Here is a 17,172-nt window from a genome sequence, read left to right as displayed (position 1 = left end):
TATTTTCTTTTACTTGTTTCAAAAATATGTAGAGAGAAGGACATGACAGAAAATCAAGTTTTCGGTGCTGGATCTTAAAGTTTAAAATGATGCAAGCGAAAAATTCCCAGAACTTGAGTATCGATTGGCTTAAGGATAGAGATCCATTGAACTACCACATCCGTCATGAGGGAAAAGAATGAGAACTGAAAACGTATATAAGTTAAGAGAAGGACAGTTAACAAATTAATTACCAACTCATCTACTATAGATGGGTAGCTTTCAAAAATTAATTACTTACTTACCTGGACGGGGTCACTGATCAAGAGTCATGGCCTAGAATGGCGACCTCACGAGGTGCGCTAGCCTAACGTCTCCCCAAGTGGGAGATCGTACGTCATAATTTTTTACTATGGGGGTCTGCGTTCGCGCGACCCCTACCCATTTCAAGTGGAATGTTAATGTTAATAGGGAAGCCCTGTAGTCTTAGTTGAAGACTCTAGGCATGCTTTAAGCTTCCCCCCCTCGCAAAAACCACCATTTCAAGTAGAATGTTAATGTTAATATAGAATGTGCACTAAGAAAAGTATGCAAACTTAAGGTGCCCATGATATTCTTTAGAATGGCTAGGCCATGTGCAGCAAGTGCCTAGGCATTCACGCCATTTACCATAAGGTGGTAAATGTTAACATTTCAAGTAGAATGTTAATGTTAATCCTAACAAAGTATGCAAACTTAAGAGATCCATTTATGGTCTTAAGCAAGCGTCAAGGAGTTGGAATCATCGTTTTGATCATGTTATTAAACAGAATGGTTTTTCTCGAAGTGTTGAGGAACCATGTTTATACATGAAGTTTAGTGGGAATAAAGTTGTTTTCTTACTTCTTTATGTGGACAACATATTAGTCATTGGGAATTATGTTGATATGCTTGCTTCTGTTAAGAAGTGGTTGAGAAATCACTTCCAAATGAAAGATTTGGGAGAATCTCAGCGCATCTTGGGTATCCGGATCTATAGGGATAGATCCAAAAGAATATTAGCATTGACTCAAGAAGCCTATATCGATAAGATTCTTGACCGATTCAATATGAAAAACTCCAAGAGAGGTTTTCTACCTATGGGTAGTGGGATCACTTTGAGTAAGTCACAGTGTCCTACTGAGCCTAAGGATATTGAACGCATGAAATCGATTCCCTATGCTTCCGCTGTTGGATCGATCATGTATGCTATGATGTGTTCTCGTCCTGACGTCTCGTATGCTTTGAGTATGACGAGTCATTTTCAGAAAATCCAGGTGAGAGTCACTGGATAGCCGTCAAGAATATTCTAAAGTACTTGAGAAGGACTAAAGATTCATTCTTAGTGTTTGGAGGAGAATCTGAATTACGTATAAGAGGTTATACGGATGCCAGTTTCCAAACCGATAGGGATGATTTGAAATGCCAGGCTGGTTTTGTCTTTTTGTTGAACGGAGGGGCGGTTTGCTGGAGAAGTTTCAAGGAGTCTGTGACTGCTAATTCGACAACGGAAGCTGAGTACATTGCAGCCTCTGAAGCTACAAAGGAAGCTGTTTGGATTAGGCAATTTTTTGAGGGACTGAAGGTTGTTCCTACCGCCGAGGATCCTATCACTTTGTATTGTGATAACAGTGGGGAAATTTTTCAAGCAAAAGAGCCCAAGACTAGAAACAAATCTAGACATGTACTTAGGAAATTTCATGTAATTAGAGATTTAATCGAAAGGAAGGAAATTATAGTTTATAAGGTTGGGACAACTGACAACATCGCTGATCCTTTAACCAAACCTTTGTCTCAAGCTAAACATGATAGTCATGTAGTTTCGATGGGGTTGTGACGAATGCCAGAACTGTTGTAAATTATATGATATGTAATAATCAAAATATTGTATTTATTATTTCATATATGATAAGTTGCATTTATCGTTATATTCAGTTTTATGTCTGAATTTATATACTTTGTTTTCTCCAAATAGGTTGTAAAGACAATGTCGAACCCTATTAAGTGAACTAGATTAACATTGTATTTTGTCCCTAGTTACTTAATGAGGTGACGTGTCGGAGTGACTAAATTGTAAGGCGATAGATGACAGGTTCGACTGTCATATGATCATAGTGATGACTGGTCGATTACATAGGCATATTGTGAGACAATTTGTCGGACGGTGACCGTTTATAGAGTCCTTTTGTTGTTAGGTCGTGACAAGCATTTCTATTTATTCCTTTGAGTCAATTCTTAAGACTGGTGACTATTTGTTTGAGCTGGTACGGTTTTCCGGTGGCTTTGGTTTTTGTTCTAGGTCGCACCGTAAAAGGAGGCCGATGAGCATTTACTGGGTCATTGTGATCTGTATCGAATGAAGAAAATAGGTCAACGGGATTGTCCCTTTAAGTCATATTTATTTCAAGGCCACTCGAGGAGAGATGACCGTGAATGCGTGGCCACGCTCGGATGCGATATATAGTAGATTATCCGGTCAGACAGTCATTCTCCTGATCGAGGAAACCACTTTATGATATGATCACGTGCAAGAACAACCTGAAAGACATCTTGCATTGAGTGGGAGATATTATATGGTTGAGTTTGACACTCCATCATAGGCATTCACGTGAATTGTTATATAGTTGAGTTTGGTGGACAAATGATGTTCTTTAGAAAAGTAATGAGATGTCGAAAAAAATTGATTATAAGTTGGTTTTTGGTTTTAGAAATGCGAATAAGTTATATTTAACGTCAAATTTTACCTTTGTTTATTTAAATTTAATATCAAATACTTTTTCAAAAACAAAATCACACATATATAACTACAAAATTTATATTTTATTAAATTTAAATAACGTGTCCCGTGTCCTACATTTCATGGGATGCCGTGTCACGTGTCCGTGTCCGTGTCCGTTTTGGTGCAACCTAGTTCTACAGTTTGTACCATCGGTCACAATTCATACCTTTTTAGCTTTGATTTTATTTTTATCTCCATTTTTTTCCGCAATTATTTTATCTATGATTAATTCATTAGTTAAGCACAATATGAAGTGCTTTGCAGAACAATAAAACAATGGCGTATTGAAATCGAGGCCTATGACGGACTTCCTCTCTCTTTTCAGATATATCAATATTATATATTAAATCCAGAAACCAAGGGACTTTAATGTTATTAAAGAAAGTTATACAAATTAATTATACTATATAGTTCTAAATCAATAGCACCGTGTCATGGACCCGATTAAGGGATCTCAATGCAAATATTATATAGTTTGGGTTAAAATTAAATTATATAAAAGCTTGGTAATTTTCCTAAACATGGTCAATTTCCTTAAAATAAAATAATTAATTAAGATGATCAATTTCCTTAAAATAAAATAATTAATTAAGATGGTCAATTTCAAGGAGACTAAAAGAAAGAAGATGTCTGGTAATTTTCCTAAATATTTATAGAAGACTAGAAGATGATCAATTTCCTTAAAATAAAATAATTAATTAGTATAAACATGCACACTTATAGTATTAATTATTATAATCATAAAATTATATATTAAATTTAAAATCTATGCAATTTTATTAAACTTTATAGTTTATTAGATGTATAGAGATGTTAATTATTTAACATACAAAAATATAATAAGTAGTTTATAAATAATTCAAGTTAGATTCCATAATATATAATATTGCATAATTATTTCAATTTGATTTAATGCATATATGTAATATATTTATATAAATATACAATCCTCTTAAAATTGCATGCCTAAGTATTAAAAATAATTTCGTCAGTAAAGAAAAGAATTGTAGTAACATAGGATATAGTTATATGATAATAATCACTCATTTGAATAGTAAAAGTAACAATATTATCAACGAGATTAGTGAGAGTGGTAGAAACAACAACGGTAGTGAAATAATCAATATTAATACGACAATAGTGAAAGTAACAATAATTACGGCGGGAGTAGTGAAATTATCAATATTAATGTGACAATAGTGACAGTAATAATAATTACGACGGGAGTAGTGAAAGTAACAATGATTACGGGCAAGTAGTGAAATGTCATTACTATTGTTTCATTAATAAGAGTAAAATACTAATAGCGAGAGTAGTGAATTTGTCTCAAAATTTATTTCATCGCAATTTTAGGATATGTTATAAAAAATATATTAATGATAAATTTATGAGTTATACAACTTTAAGTAATTTTTTTTAATGAAAAAAACAATTTAATGGTAAGTAAAGGTAGGCCAGGCGAAGCCGGACACCAATACTAGTAAGCTCATAATGTAATAACTTATTATGTGATTTTTATGAGCTGTACATTCAGATTACCGAGGAAAAATAGTCTACTTAAGAATCGAACCCACTTCAGCAAAGTATTCAATGAAACGCATGTATATATTAAGATAAACTAGAGCACAAGACACGACCTTACTTGAACAGGATCTGTTCTATAGGCTCGTACCTCTGTATCCTTGAGATCTATAGAGGCAGGAAACGTGGCGTGGTTGATGAACCAATAGCCGTGTGATCAGAGCGTGATTAACGGCTGCCGGCAATCAGTAGGTTGCTTTTGTTTGCTGAAGATGATCGTTCCTTAGGTCAGTAGGGGCTTCGGATGGTCGCACGGCTGTCTGACACATCCATCTTTTTTCTTTGGCCTCACTAAGTGCCACGCAAAATCAAGCTCATAATGTAGTCACTTATTACGTAAAGGAACTCTAAGTGCCTAGTCTTCAGCTTTTCGTATGCGATCAATCCAAAACTATGTTGTATATGACTTTTTATATACTACTCCGTAGTATTTATTTCATTACATTAAAGCTCCTTTTTTTCTAAGTTTTTTCTAACTAAGTGGGGTACTTACTACTTAGTCGCATTACAAAAGAGGGATGGGAATTCAAATCTGCTACTCGTTGTCCACAATGCCCCCATCTTAAACACTAGACTAAGACATTTTCGCTACATTAAAGGACAACTTGCAAATTATATACCAACCCATCAACAATAGATGGGTAGCTTTCGAAAACTAATTCCTTACCAGGACGGGGTCAATGATCAACAAGACTCATGGCCTAGGTGGGTGACTTCCACAGTACGATGGAGGTGCGCTTGCCTAACGTCTCCCCGCGTGGGAGATCATATGATACACATCAAAATGAGGCTAAGGGTAGCTTGGTTATTATATTTTTTGTTTCTTATTTCCCAAGTCATTAGTAGCCTATATAAGGGCATTAGTTCTCTTGTAATAAGCAATTAAAGAATTTTATGAATGATGTATGAGATTTATCTCATTTGGTTAATAGAATCTAAGTGTTAATTACACCACAATTCTGTTAAATTGGGTGACCTATCAATCTTTGTGTCGCATTTTCTATCACTTTTATTTCCGTCTTACACCACAATTACATTAAATAAGGTTTAATTTTCAAAAAGTGATTTTTAAAAGGCAGAATCAACACTTTTCTCTAGTAGTATAGACAATGAATTTTTTGGATCTAAAATTCAAAATATTATATAGCTATTTAATTCCCACATCGACAACGAACCTAAAAGAAGAGAATACAACTAATATAAATATCGAAAGGTTGGAAAATCATAACATAACTTACCTTGACGGGGTTAATAAGTGATCAGGAAGACTTATGACCTAGGTTGGCGACGTCCATTGCACGTTGGACTGTTGCCTACCTAACGACTCCTTTGGAGGGATCTCGTACGTCACCTATTTGTTATGACGGGGCCTGCGTTCGCGCGGCCTCTGCTATTACAAGTTAAAATAAAATTTATTCCGATCTTGCTCACTGTATCTTGACGTTATTTAACGCATTCAGTTGGAAGAATTTGATTCTGTTTTAAAATAATTGGAATTGATTGGGTTTGCAATTTTAGGATTCACAATGAATTTGAAATAATGGGAATTGATTGTAACGTCAATTGTAGCAATTATAATGTATATTATGAATGTTGATTGAAAAAGGTCTGATGTCAATGTATATTATAATGTAGCAATTATAATTTGATTTTTTCGATGGTTGTTTGCCTCTCGCATCACCTCCATTGATTGTAGAACTAAATTTGTCATATGCGTTTAGTCACCGTTCCTTTGTTGTGCGTGATTTTGACTTTGATTGAACAACCATCCTTTTTTTTGTGTGTTGAATGAAAAGTGATTCATGTTTGTGTTTCACTTATGTGATGAAGATAATGTGAGTTGAACTTGGTGTATCATGTGGCGTTCAATGTTGATTTCCTAGCATCACTCGGACAATTGATATGATTTTTTTTTGGCAATCGTAAATGAAAGTTTATAGTTTCGGGCAAATTATTGATAAAAAGGATGTGAAAGTAGAAACAATGCATACAACTTACGATGAACGTGACTTAAGTCAATGTCTTTTATGAATACAGATGAATGTGAACCGATAGTGTTATAACCTGGGCTTGATACGTTAAAGCTGGACAAATACATCCAAATCTTAATTAAAAAGAGAGCAATTCCAAAAAATCGGAGGCAGTATCTTCTAGGCTTCTAGCGACTTCTCTAACGTCGTTATTTCAATATCAAAGCCTAAATTTAGTTAAGCACAATATGAAGTGCTTCGCAGAACAACAAAACAATGCCGTTTCAATATGAAAGCCTAAGATCATAATGCTATCACTTGATTTTAGTATGATTTTTATAAGCGATATATTCAGATTATTGAGGGAAAAAGTAGTCTAAATACTTATAATTCTAACCACACCGGCAAAGTATTATAGAAAACGCATATTTATGTTAGTTCAAAATAGGAGACTTGCCACGACCTTACTTGAACAGGATCTTTCCTATAGGGTTGTACCTCTGTATCCTTGAGATCTACAGAGACAGGTGACTGGGTGTGGTTGATGAACCAAAGGCCGTGCGATCAGAGCGTGATTAATAGCGACCAGCGATCGCCAGATTGTTGGTTCACTATAGAGGATCGTTCCCTAGACCATTACTGGGCTTGGGATGGTCGCAAGGCTGTCTGACACATCTTTTGTTCTTTTTAACCGGTTGTCGTTCCGTTATGTGTACGAACAAACTATGCGGAGTAGATGTCTAACATACGAGTTTTCAATCTCCAAATTTTGCTATGGTGAGCAAGATGATAACAATAAAACTCCCTAACCCTAACCAAGTTTCTTTGTTACTTACTAGGTTTCCCTTCAGAGAATACAACACTTTCGACTGCTTCCACGCCAATTAGCTGAAAATAAGCGAAATTAATAGCCAAGTATATGATGAACAAAGAATCAAACGAACACAAAACTTGTATGGCTGAATCCGCCAAAATATACACTCCGTCCCATTTACATTGTCAACAACTCACCATGGATTACTTACAGCAATAATCTAAGTACACCCCTGCAAGTCTTTAGGCATGATCATGGATGAAAGTGTCAAGTTCTCATCATTTTAAACTTTATTTTTACTCGATTAGCCGTAGGAAATCGAAGTCGTTAAGCTTTATTAATACACCTCCTAGCCTAGATGGCTTGGATATAATTAAACACTCCTCTTTCCTCCAAAAAAAAAATAGTGGAGCACAATAGGATGACTTTAATATTTTCTTTTAGTTGTTTCAAAAATATGTAGAGAGAAGGACATGATAGAGAATCGAGTTTTCGGTGCTGGATCTGAAGTCACAACCATTCAAGCAAAAAATTCCTACAACTGGAGTATCTATTGGCTTAAGAATACATATCTATTGAATTATCACATCGATCGTGAATGAAAAGAATGAGAAAAGAAAACGTATATAAGTTAAGAGAAGGACATTTAACAAATTATTTAAAAACCCATCTAATACATATGGGTAGCTTTCAAAATTTGATTACTTACCTTGGACGGGGTCAATGATCAAGAGTCATGGCCTAGATTGGCGACCTCGAGGTGCGCCAGCCTAACGTCTCCTCATGTGGGATCATACGTCATAATTTTTTACTGTGGGGGTTGCGCCCATTTCAAGTAGAATGTTAAATGTTAATAGCTAAGCCCTGTAGTATTATCAGTTGAAGACTCAATAGTATAGCTGGCAAAAGCTTACCCGACCCGAAACCCGACCCGATACAACCCGAAAATTGGGTGAACAAAAACCGAACCAATTCGATAACCGATAACAGCCTTATTTTCTCCAGCACGAACCCGACCTGAACCGACCGACCCGACCCGTGACCCGATATTTTCTCAACTCGATAATGAACTAGCTTAATAATGGTTTAAATAACACCAAATTGGCATTCATCTTAATTATTTTCACTTAAAACTACAATTAATACACCTACCTATTATTTAAACATAAAATTACCATCTAAAACGAAATATATAAGACAAAATATATGCTGATAACCTGACCCGACATTGACCCGACTCGACTTGCCACCCGTTGATGACCCGACTCGAAGACAACCCGACATAAACCGAACCGACCCGAAGCCGTCACTGACCCGACATAACCCGAACCCGATATAACCCGACCCGCTTTGACTCGACCCATAACCGACCCGAGTGACCCGATTGCCCCCTCTACTCAATAGGCATGCTCTAAGCTTCCCGCCTCCGAAAACCACCTGAATAGCCGATTAGTAATGATGGATCAGGCTGCTCGACAATTGCTATTATTTGTACAAAAACAAAAGCAACATTCACAGCCAAAAACGAACAGCGCGAGAGTAGTTGTTTAGGAATATCAAACACGAGTGCATGTCGACATGTCAAGCTTAATTTTACACAAAGGCCATTTGCTAACATCATAAAATGAAATGTTCATGAGTAGAGCATGGATAGGGATATACAGTGCAAAAGAGTTGGGTCAAAATGTTTTGGCCATATACTCCTTAAAATGTTAGGAGAAACAAAAGAGTTGTATTTTCTCTCTAAGTTATGAAAAATGTATCCGATTCCTTATGTGATATATTTGGATATATATGGAGCATGTTAAAGGAAAATTTTGTATGGTCGTATGCAACATAAAATTTGGATCTAAAATAAATTGTTATGCATAGATGGTTATGATAATGAATTATTTGACATCCTGTTTATGATGTTAATAATTTCCAATATGACAATATTGATCTTTGGTGACATGTTTCAGAAAGGTTAATTTTTGTTCATCATCTTATATATGCCATGTTTGTTTCCCTTAATTACCCACTAATCCTAGCTAAGAGACTACTCACTCATTATCAAGTTTAACATGCTAACAAGGTTGTCAATCATATTAACAAGGTAAAACATGATGAACAAGTAATAAAGATAACAATAATTAAAACAAGGATTAAGAGAGTTATACCTATGGAGATTCCAAAATAATAATGCAAAGAATAATAGAAGAAATTGATGATTGATGGAAGGTTGTCAATCTCCCAATAATAACCCAATAATCTTCAATTACCCAATAATAAACTTAAATAATAAACTTGAACAATAACTATGGAAAGATTTATGTGTAATTTGTGAAAAGATTAAAGAGTAATCTATTCTAATCTACTCCTAATCTAATCTAACGAAGGAGTTTTCTAGCTAAAAGATTCCCATGATTATTTACAAGTGGGGTATTTATAGTAGAAATTAGGTGGATGCATTAGGGTTAACTAAGGGCTAAACTAGTAATTACACTTTTTAGATTTGAGCAGGGAGAAGCCGGTATTTCTTGAAGGAAGGGCGTCTTTCTTTGAGGCTTGAAGAAGACGAAATCGCGCTGTGCTGGAATCCGGGCGGATTAAGGTCGGGACGGGCGGATTCTGGCGATGGAATCCGAGCGGATTCAAGAGAATCCGGGCGGATTGGTGAAGAGGAAAACGGGCGGATTGGGGAGAAGACGCACGGGTTCCGTGTATTGTGGACGGACGGATTTCAGAGAATCCGCTCGGGTTGGTCTTCAGTTCACGTTTTCTTTTCTATTCTTCCCTTTCCTTCACTTCCATTTTATTCTTGTAGGCTTGGTCTTTAGTTCTTGCTTCCTCCTCATACTGATCCATCAAATGTCATCAAATAGCTTCCGAATATGCACGAAAGACGGGAATTTCCGCCTTATTCTCTTCTTTCCTACAAAACATATAGAATGCGATAGAAAAGCAAATAGGAAGGTTTTGACGGATAAAATGGCCAAAGAATGCTATAATAGTATGCAAAATGGGCTCAATTAGGGGACTAAATGTGTGCAAATAATGGTCACATCACGAACCCACTTCAGCAAAGTATTCAATGAAACGCATGTATATATTAAGATAAAATAGAGCACAAGACACGACCTTACTTGAACAGGATCTGATCTATAGAGGCAGGAAACGTGGCGTGGTTGAAGAACCAATAGCCGTGTGATCAGAGCGTGATTAACGGCTGCCGGCAATCAGTAGGTTGCTTTGGTTTGCTGAAGATTGATCGTTCCTTAGGTCAGCAGGGGATTCAGATGGTCGCACAACTGTCTGACACATCCATCTTTTTTTTTTTTTTTTTTTTTTTTAAGCCAATTCTTGTTTTCTTTGGCCTCACTAAGTGCCACGCAAAATCAAGCTCATAATGTAATCACTTATTACGTAAAGGAACTCTAAGTGCCTAGTCTTCAGCTTTTCGTATGCGATCAATCCAAAACTATGTTGTATATGACTTTTTATATACTACTCCGTAGTATTTATTTCATTACATTAAAGCTCCTTTTTTTCTAAGTTTTTTCTAACTAAGTGGGGTACTTACTACTTAGTCGCATTACAAAAGAGGGATGAGAATTCAAATCTGCTACTCGTTGTCCACAATACCCCCATCTTAAACACTAGACTAAGACATTTTCGCTACATTAAAGGACAACTTGCAAATTATATACCAACCCATCAACAATAGATGGGTAGCTTTCAAAAACTAATTCCTTACCAGGACGGGGTCAATGATCAACAAGACTCATGGCCTAGGTGGGTGACTTCCACAGTACGATGGAGGTGCGCTTGCCTAACGTCTCCCCGTGTGGGAGATCATATGATACACATCAAAATGAGGCTAAGGGTAGCTTGGTTATTATATTTTTTGTTTCTTATTTCCCAAGTCATTAGTAGCCTATATAAGGGCATTAGTTCTCTTGTAATAAGCAATTAAAGAATTTTATGAATGATGTATGAGATTTATCTCATTTGGTTAATAGAATCTAAGTGTTAATTACACCACAATTCTGTTAAATTGGGTGACCTATCAATCTTTGTGTCGCATTTTCTATCACTTTTATTTCCGTCTTACACCACAATTCTGTTAAATAAGGCTGTAATTTTCAAAAAGTGATTTTTAAAAGGCTGTAATCAACACTTTTCTCTAGTAGTATAGACAATGAATTTTTTGGATCTAAAATTCAAAATATTATATAGCTATTTAATTCCCACATCGACAACGAACCTAAAAGAAGAGAATACAACTAATATAAATATCGAAAGGTTGGAAAATCATAACATAACTTACCTTGACGGGGTTAATAAGTGATCAGGAAGACTTATGACCTAGGTTGGCGACGTCCATTGCACGTTGGACTGTTGCCTACCTAACGACTCCTTTGGAGGGATCTCGTACGTCACCTATTTGTTATGACGGGGGCCTGCGTTCGCGCGGCCTCTGCTATTACAAGTTAAAATAAAATTTATTCCGATCTTGCTCACGGTATCTTGACGTTATTTAACGCATTCAGTTGGAAGAATTTGATTCTGTTTTAAAATAATTGGAATTGATTGGGTTTGCAATTTTAGGATTCACAATGAATTTGAAATAATGGGAATTGATTGTAACGTCAATTGTAGCAATTATAATGTATATTATGAATGTTGATTGAAAAAGGTCTGATGTCAATGTATATTATAATGTAGCAATTATAATTTGATTTTTTCGATGGTTGTTTGCCTCTCGCATCACCTCCATTGATTGTAGAACTAAATTTGTCATATGCGTTTAGTCACCGTTCCTTTGTTGTGCGTGATTTTGACTTTGATTGAACAACCATCCTTTTTTTTGTGTGTTGAATGAAAAGTGATTCATGTTTGTGTTTCACTTATGTGATGAAGATAATGTGAGTTGAACTTGGTGTATCATGTGGCGTTCAATGTTGATTTCCTAGCATCACTCGGACAATTGATATGATTTTTTTTTGGCAATCGTAAATGAAAGTTTATAGTTTCGGGCAAATTATTGATAAAAAGGATGTGAAAGTAGAAACAATGCATACAACTTACGATGAACGTGACTTAAGTCAATGTCTTTTATGAATACAGATGAATGTGAACCGATAGTGTTATAACCTGGGCTTGATACGTTAAAGCTGGACAAATACATCCAAATCTTAATTAAAAAGAGAGCAATTCCAAAAAATCGGAGGCAGTATCTTCTAGGCTTCTAGCGACTTCTCTAACGTCGTTATTTCAATATCAAAGCCTAAATTTAGTTAAGCACAATATGAAGTGCTTCGCAGAACAACAAAACAATGCCGTTTCAATATGAAAGCCTAAGATCATAATGCTATCACTTGATTTTAGTATGATTTTTATAAGCGATATATTCAGATTATTGAGGGAAAAAGTAGTCTAAATACTTATAATTCTAACCACACCGGCAAAGTATTATAGAAAACGCATATTTATGTTAGTTCAAAATAGGAGACTTGCCACGACCTTACTTGAACAGGATCTTTCCTATAGGGTTGTACCTCTGTATCCTTGAGATCTACAGAGACAGGTGACTGGGTGTGGTTGATGAACCAAAGGCCGTGCGATCAGAGCGTGATTAATAGCGACCGATCGCGTTTGTTGGTTCACTATAGAGGATCGTTCCCTAGACCATTACTGGGCTTGGGATGGTCGCAAGGTTGTCTGACACATCTTTTGTTCTTTTTAACCGGTTGTCGTTCCGTTATGTGTACGAACAAACTATGCGGAGTAGATGTCTAACATACGAGTTTTCAATCTCCAAATTTTGCTATGGTGAGCAAGATGATAACAATAAAACTCCCTAACCCTAACCAAGTTTCTTTGTTACTTACTAGGTTTCCCTTCAGAGAATACAACACTTTCGACTGCTTCCACGCCAATTAGCTGAAAATAAGCGAAATTAATAGCCAAGTATATGATGAACAAAGAATCAAACGAACACAAAACTTGTATGGCTGAATCCGCCAAAATATACACTCCGTCCCATTTACATTGTCAACAACTCACCATGGATTACTTACAGCAATAATCTAAGTACACCCCTGCAAGTCTTTAGGCATGATCATGGATGAAAGTGTCAAGTTCTCATCATTTTAAACTTTATTTTTACTCGATTAGCCGTAGGAAATCGAAGTCGTTAAGCTTTATTAATACACCTCCTAGCCTAGATGGCTTGGATATAATTAAACACTCCTCTTTCCTCCAAAAAAAAAAAATAGTGGAGCACAATAGGATGACTTTAATATTTTCTTTTAGTTGTTTCAAAAATATGTAGAGAGAAGGACATGATAGAGAATCGAGTTTTCGGTCTTTGGATCTCAAGTCACAACCATTCAAGCAAAAAATTCCTACAACTGGAGTATCTATTGGCTTAAGAATACATATCTATTGAATTATCACATCGATCGTGAATGAAAAGAATGAGAAAAGAAAACGTATATAAGTTAAGAGAAGGACATTTAACAAATTATTTAAAAACCCATCTAATACATATGGGTAGCTTTCAAAATTTGATTACTTACCTTGGACGGGGTCAATGATCAAGAGTCATGGCCTAGATTGGCGACCTCGAGGTGCGCCAGCCTAACGTCTCCTCATGTGGGATCATACGTCATAATTTTTTACTGTGGGGGTTGCGCCCATTTCAAGTAGAATGTTAAATGTTAATAGCTAAGCCCCGTAGTATTATCGGTTGAAGACTCAATAGTATAGTCGGCAAAAGCTTACCCGACCCGAAACCCGACCCGATACAACCCGAAAATTGGGTGAACAAAAACCGAACCAATTCGATAACCGATAACAGCCTTATTTTCTCCAGCACGAACCCGACCTGAACCGACCGACCCGACCCGTGACCCGATATTTTCTCAACCTGATAATGAACTAGCTTAATAATGGTTTAAATAACACCAAATTGGCATTCATCTTAATTATTTTCACTTAAAACTACAATTAATACACCTACCTATTATTTAAACATAAAATTACCATCTAAAACGAAATATATAAGACAAAATATATGCTGATAACCTGACCCGACATTGACCCGACTCGACTTGCCACCCGTTGATGACCCGACTCGAAGACAACCCGACATAAACCGAACCGACCCGAAGCCGTCACTGACCCGACATAACCCGAACCCGATATAACCCGACCCGCTTTGACTCGACCCATAACCGACCCGAGTGACCCGATTGCCCCCTCTACTCAATAGGCATGCTCTAAGCTTCCCGCCTCCGAAAACCACCTGAATAGCCGATTAGTAATGATGGATCAGGCTGCTCGACAATTGCTATTATTTGTACAAAAACAAAAGCAACATTCACAGCCAAAAACGAACAGCGCGAGAGTAGTTGTTTAGGAATATCAAACACGAGTGCATGTCGACATGTCAAGCTTAATTTTACACAAAGGCCATTTGCTAACATCATAAAATGAAATGTTCATGAGTAGAGCATGGATAGGGATATACAGTGCAAAAGAGTTGGGTCAAAATGTTTTGGCCATATACTCCTTAAAATGTTAGGAGAAACAAAAGAGTTGTATTTTCTCTCTAAGTTATGAAAAATGTATCCGATTCCTTATGTGATATATTTGGATATATATGGAGCATGTTAAAGGAAAATTTTGTATGGTCGTATGCAACATAAAATTTGGATCTAAAATAAATTGTTATGCATAGATGGTTATGATAATGAATTATTTGACATCCTGTTTATGATGTTAATAATTTCCAATATGACAATATTGATCTTTGGTGACATGTTTCAGAAAGGTTAATTTTTGTTCATCATCTTATATATGCCATGTTTGTTTCCCTTAATTACCCACTAATCCTAGCTAAGAGACTACTCACTCATTATCAAGTTTAACATGCTAACAAGGTTGTCAATCATATTAACAAGGTAAAACATGATGAACAAGTAATAAAGATAACAATAATTAAAACAAGGATTAAGAGAGTTATACCTATGGAGATTCCAAAATAATAATGCAAAGAATAATAGAAGAAATTGATGATTGATGGAAGGTTGTCAATCTCCCAATAATAACCCAATAATCTTCAATTACCCAATAATAAACTTAAATAATAAACTTGAACAATAACTATGGAAAGATTTATGTGTAATTTGTGAAAAGATTAAAGAGTAATCTATTCTAATCTACTCCTAATCTAATCTAACGAAGGAGTTTTCTAGCTAAAAGATTCCCATGATTATTTACAAGTGGGGTATTTATAGTAGAAATTAGGTGGATGCATTAGGGTTAACTAAGGGCTAAACTAGTAATTACACTTTTTAGATTTGAGCAGGGAGAAGCCGGTATTTCTTGAAGGAAGGGCGTCTTTCTTTGAGGCTTGAAGAAGACGAAATCGCGCTGTGCTGGAATCCGGGCGGATTAAGGTCGGGACGGGCGGATTCTGGCGATGGAATCCGAGCGGATTCAAGAGAATCCGGGCGGATTGGTGAAGAGGAAAACGGGCGGATTGGGGAGAAGACGCACGGGTTCCGTGTATTGTGGACGGACGGATTTCAGAAATCCGCTCGGGTTGGTCTTCAGTTCACGTTTTCTTTTCTATTCTTCCCTTTCCTTCACTTCCATTTTATTCTTGTAGGCTTGGTCTTTAGTTCTTGCTTCCTCCTCATACTGATCCATCAAATGTCATCAAATAGCTTCCGAATATGCACGAAAGACGGGAATTTCCGCCTTATTCTCTTCTTTCCTACAAAACATATAGAATGCGATAGAAAAGCAAATAGGAAGGTTTTGACGGATAAAATGGCCAAAGAATGCTATAATAGTATGCAAAATGGGCTCAATTAGGGGACTAAATGTGTGCAAATAATGGTCACATCACGAACCCACTTCAGCAAAGTATTCAATGAAACGCATGTATATATTAAGATAAAATAGAGCACAAGACACGACCTTACTTGAACAGGATCTGATCTATAGAGGCAGGAAACGTGGCGTGGTTGAAGAACCAATAGCCGTGTGATCGGAGCGTGATTAACGGCTGCCGGCAATCGTAGGTTGCTTTGGTTTGTCAAGATTGATCGTTCCTTAGGTCGGCGGGGGATTCGGATGGTCGCACAACCGTCGACACATCCATCTTTTTTTTTTTTTTTTTTTTTTTTTTAAGCCAATTCTTGTTTTCTTTGGCCTCACTAAGTGCCACGCAAAATCAAGCTCATAATGTAATCACTTATTACGTAAAGGAACTCTAAGTGCCTAGTCTTCAGCTTTTCGTATGCGATCAATCCAAAACTATGTTGTATATGACTTTTTATATACTACTCCGTAGTATTTATTTCATTACATTAAAGCTCCTTTTTTTCTAAGTTTTTTCTAACTAAGTGGGGTACTTACTACTTAGTCGCATTACAAAAGAGGGATGGGAATTCAAATCTGCTACTCGTTGTCCACAATACCCCCATCTTAAACACTAGACTAAGACATTTTCGCTACATTAAAGGACAACTTGCAAATTATATACCAACCCATCAACAATAGATGGGTAGCTTTCAAAAACTAATTCCTTACCAGGACGGGGTCAATGATCAACAAGACTCATGGCCTAGGTGGGTGACTTCCACGATGACGATGGAGGTGCGCTTGCCTAACGTCTCCCCGTGTGGGAGATCATATGATACACATCAAAATGAGGCTAAGGGTAGCTTGGTTATTATATTTTTTGTTTCTTATTTCCCAAGTCATTAGTAGCCTATATAAGGGCATTAGTTCTCTTGTAATAAGCAATTAAAGAATTTTATGAATGATGTATGAGATTTATCTCATTTGGTTAATAGAATCTAAGTGTTAATTACACCACAATTACATTAAATTGGGTGACCTATCAATCTTTGTGTCGCATTTTCTATCACTTTTATTTCCGTCTTACACCACAATTAATTAAATAAGGCCGTAATTTTCAAAAAGTGATTTTTAAAAATTTAATCAACACTTTTCTCTAGTAGTATAGACAA

The 17,172-nt window shown here is 36.3% G+C and overlaps 2 long non-coding RNA genes, 5 other non-coding genes and 1 pseudogene across 7 annotated transcripts in view; 6 read left to right on the top strand and 2 right to left on the bottom strand.

The window, feature by feature from the left end:
• The window catches only part of LOC141645940 (uncharacterized), a 33,026-nt gene extending 27,071 nt beyond the window's left edge, over window positions 1-5,955 (bottom strand). Inside the window, exon 1 of the long non-coding RNA XR_012545234.1 lies at window positions 5,596-5,955. This is a non-coding gene — a long non-coding RNA (uncharacterized LOC141645940). The remainder of the gene's footprint in view (window positions 1-5,595) is intronic.
• On the top strand, window positions 277-420 carry LOC141650093 (U1 spliceosomal RNA; annotated as a pseudogene).
• LOC141650426 (small nucleolar RNA U3) lies at window positions 4,409-4,627 on the top strand. The gene has a single exon (XR_012546461.1). It is a non-coding gene; the product is annotated as a small nucleolar RNA U3 (small nucleolar RNA).
• On the top strand, window positions 5,588-5,748 carry LOC141650049 (U1 spliceosomal RNA). Its single transcript, XR_012546112.1, has one exon. It is a non-coding gene; the product is annotated as a U1 spliceosomal RNA (small nuclear RNA).
• Window positions 5,956-6,785: 830 nt separating the features above from the next.
• Window positions 6,786-7,003, top strand: LOC141650422 (small nucleolar RNA U3). Its single transcript, XR_012546458.1, has one exon. It is a non-coding gene; the product is annotated as a small nucleolar RNA U3 (small nucleolar RNA).
• Window positions 7,004-9,422: 2,419 nt separating this feature from the next.
• LOC141645938 (uncharacterized) lies at window positions 9,423-11,812 on the bottom strand. The gene is made up of 2 exons (XR_012545233.1): window positions 11,451-11,812; window positions 9,423-10,055 (listed from the first exon to the last, which is right to left on the bottom strand). It is a non-coding gene; the product is annotated as an uncharacterized LOC141645938 (long non-coding RNA).
• Window positions 11,443-11,604, top strand: LOC141650003 (U1 spliceosomal RNA). Its single transcript, XR_012546069.1, has one exon. It is a non-coding gene; the product is annotated as a U1 spliceosomal RNA (small nuclear RNA).
• Window positions 11,813-12,641: 829 nt separating the features above from the next.
• LOC141650428 (small nucleolar RNA U3) lies at window positions 12,642-12,854 on the top strand. The gene has a single exon (XR_012546463.1). It is a non-coding gene; the product is annotated as a small nucleolar RNA U3 (small nucleolar RNA).
• Window positions 12,855-17,172: the final 4,318 nt, after the last annotated feature.

This window comes from Silene latifolia, chromosome 3 (genome assembly GCF_048544455.1).
Source record: "Silene latifolia isolate original U9 population chromosome 3, ASM4854445v1, whole genome shotgun sequence".
Lineage (NCBI taxonomy): Eukaryota > Viridiplantae > Streptophyta > Magnoliopsida > Caryophyllales > Caryophyllaceae > Silene > Silene latifolia.
This window is presented reverse-complemented; position numbering and strand designations above follow the sequence as displayed.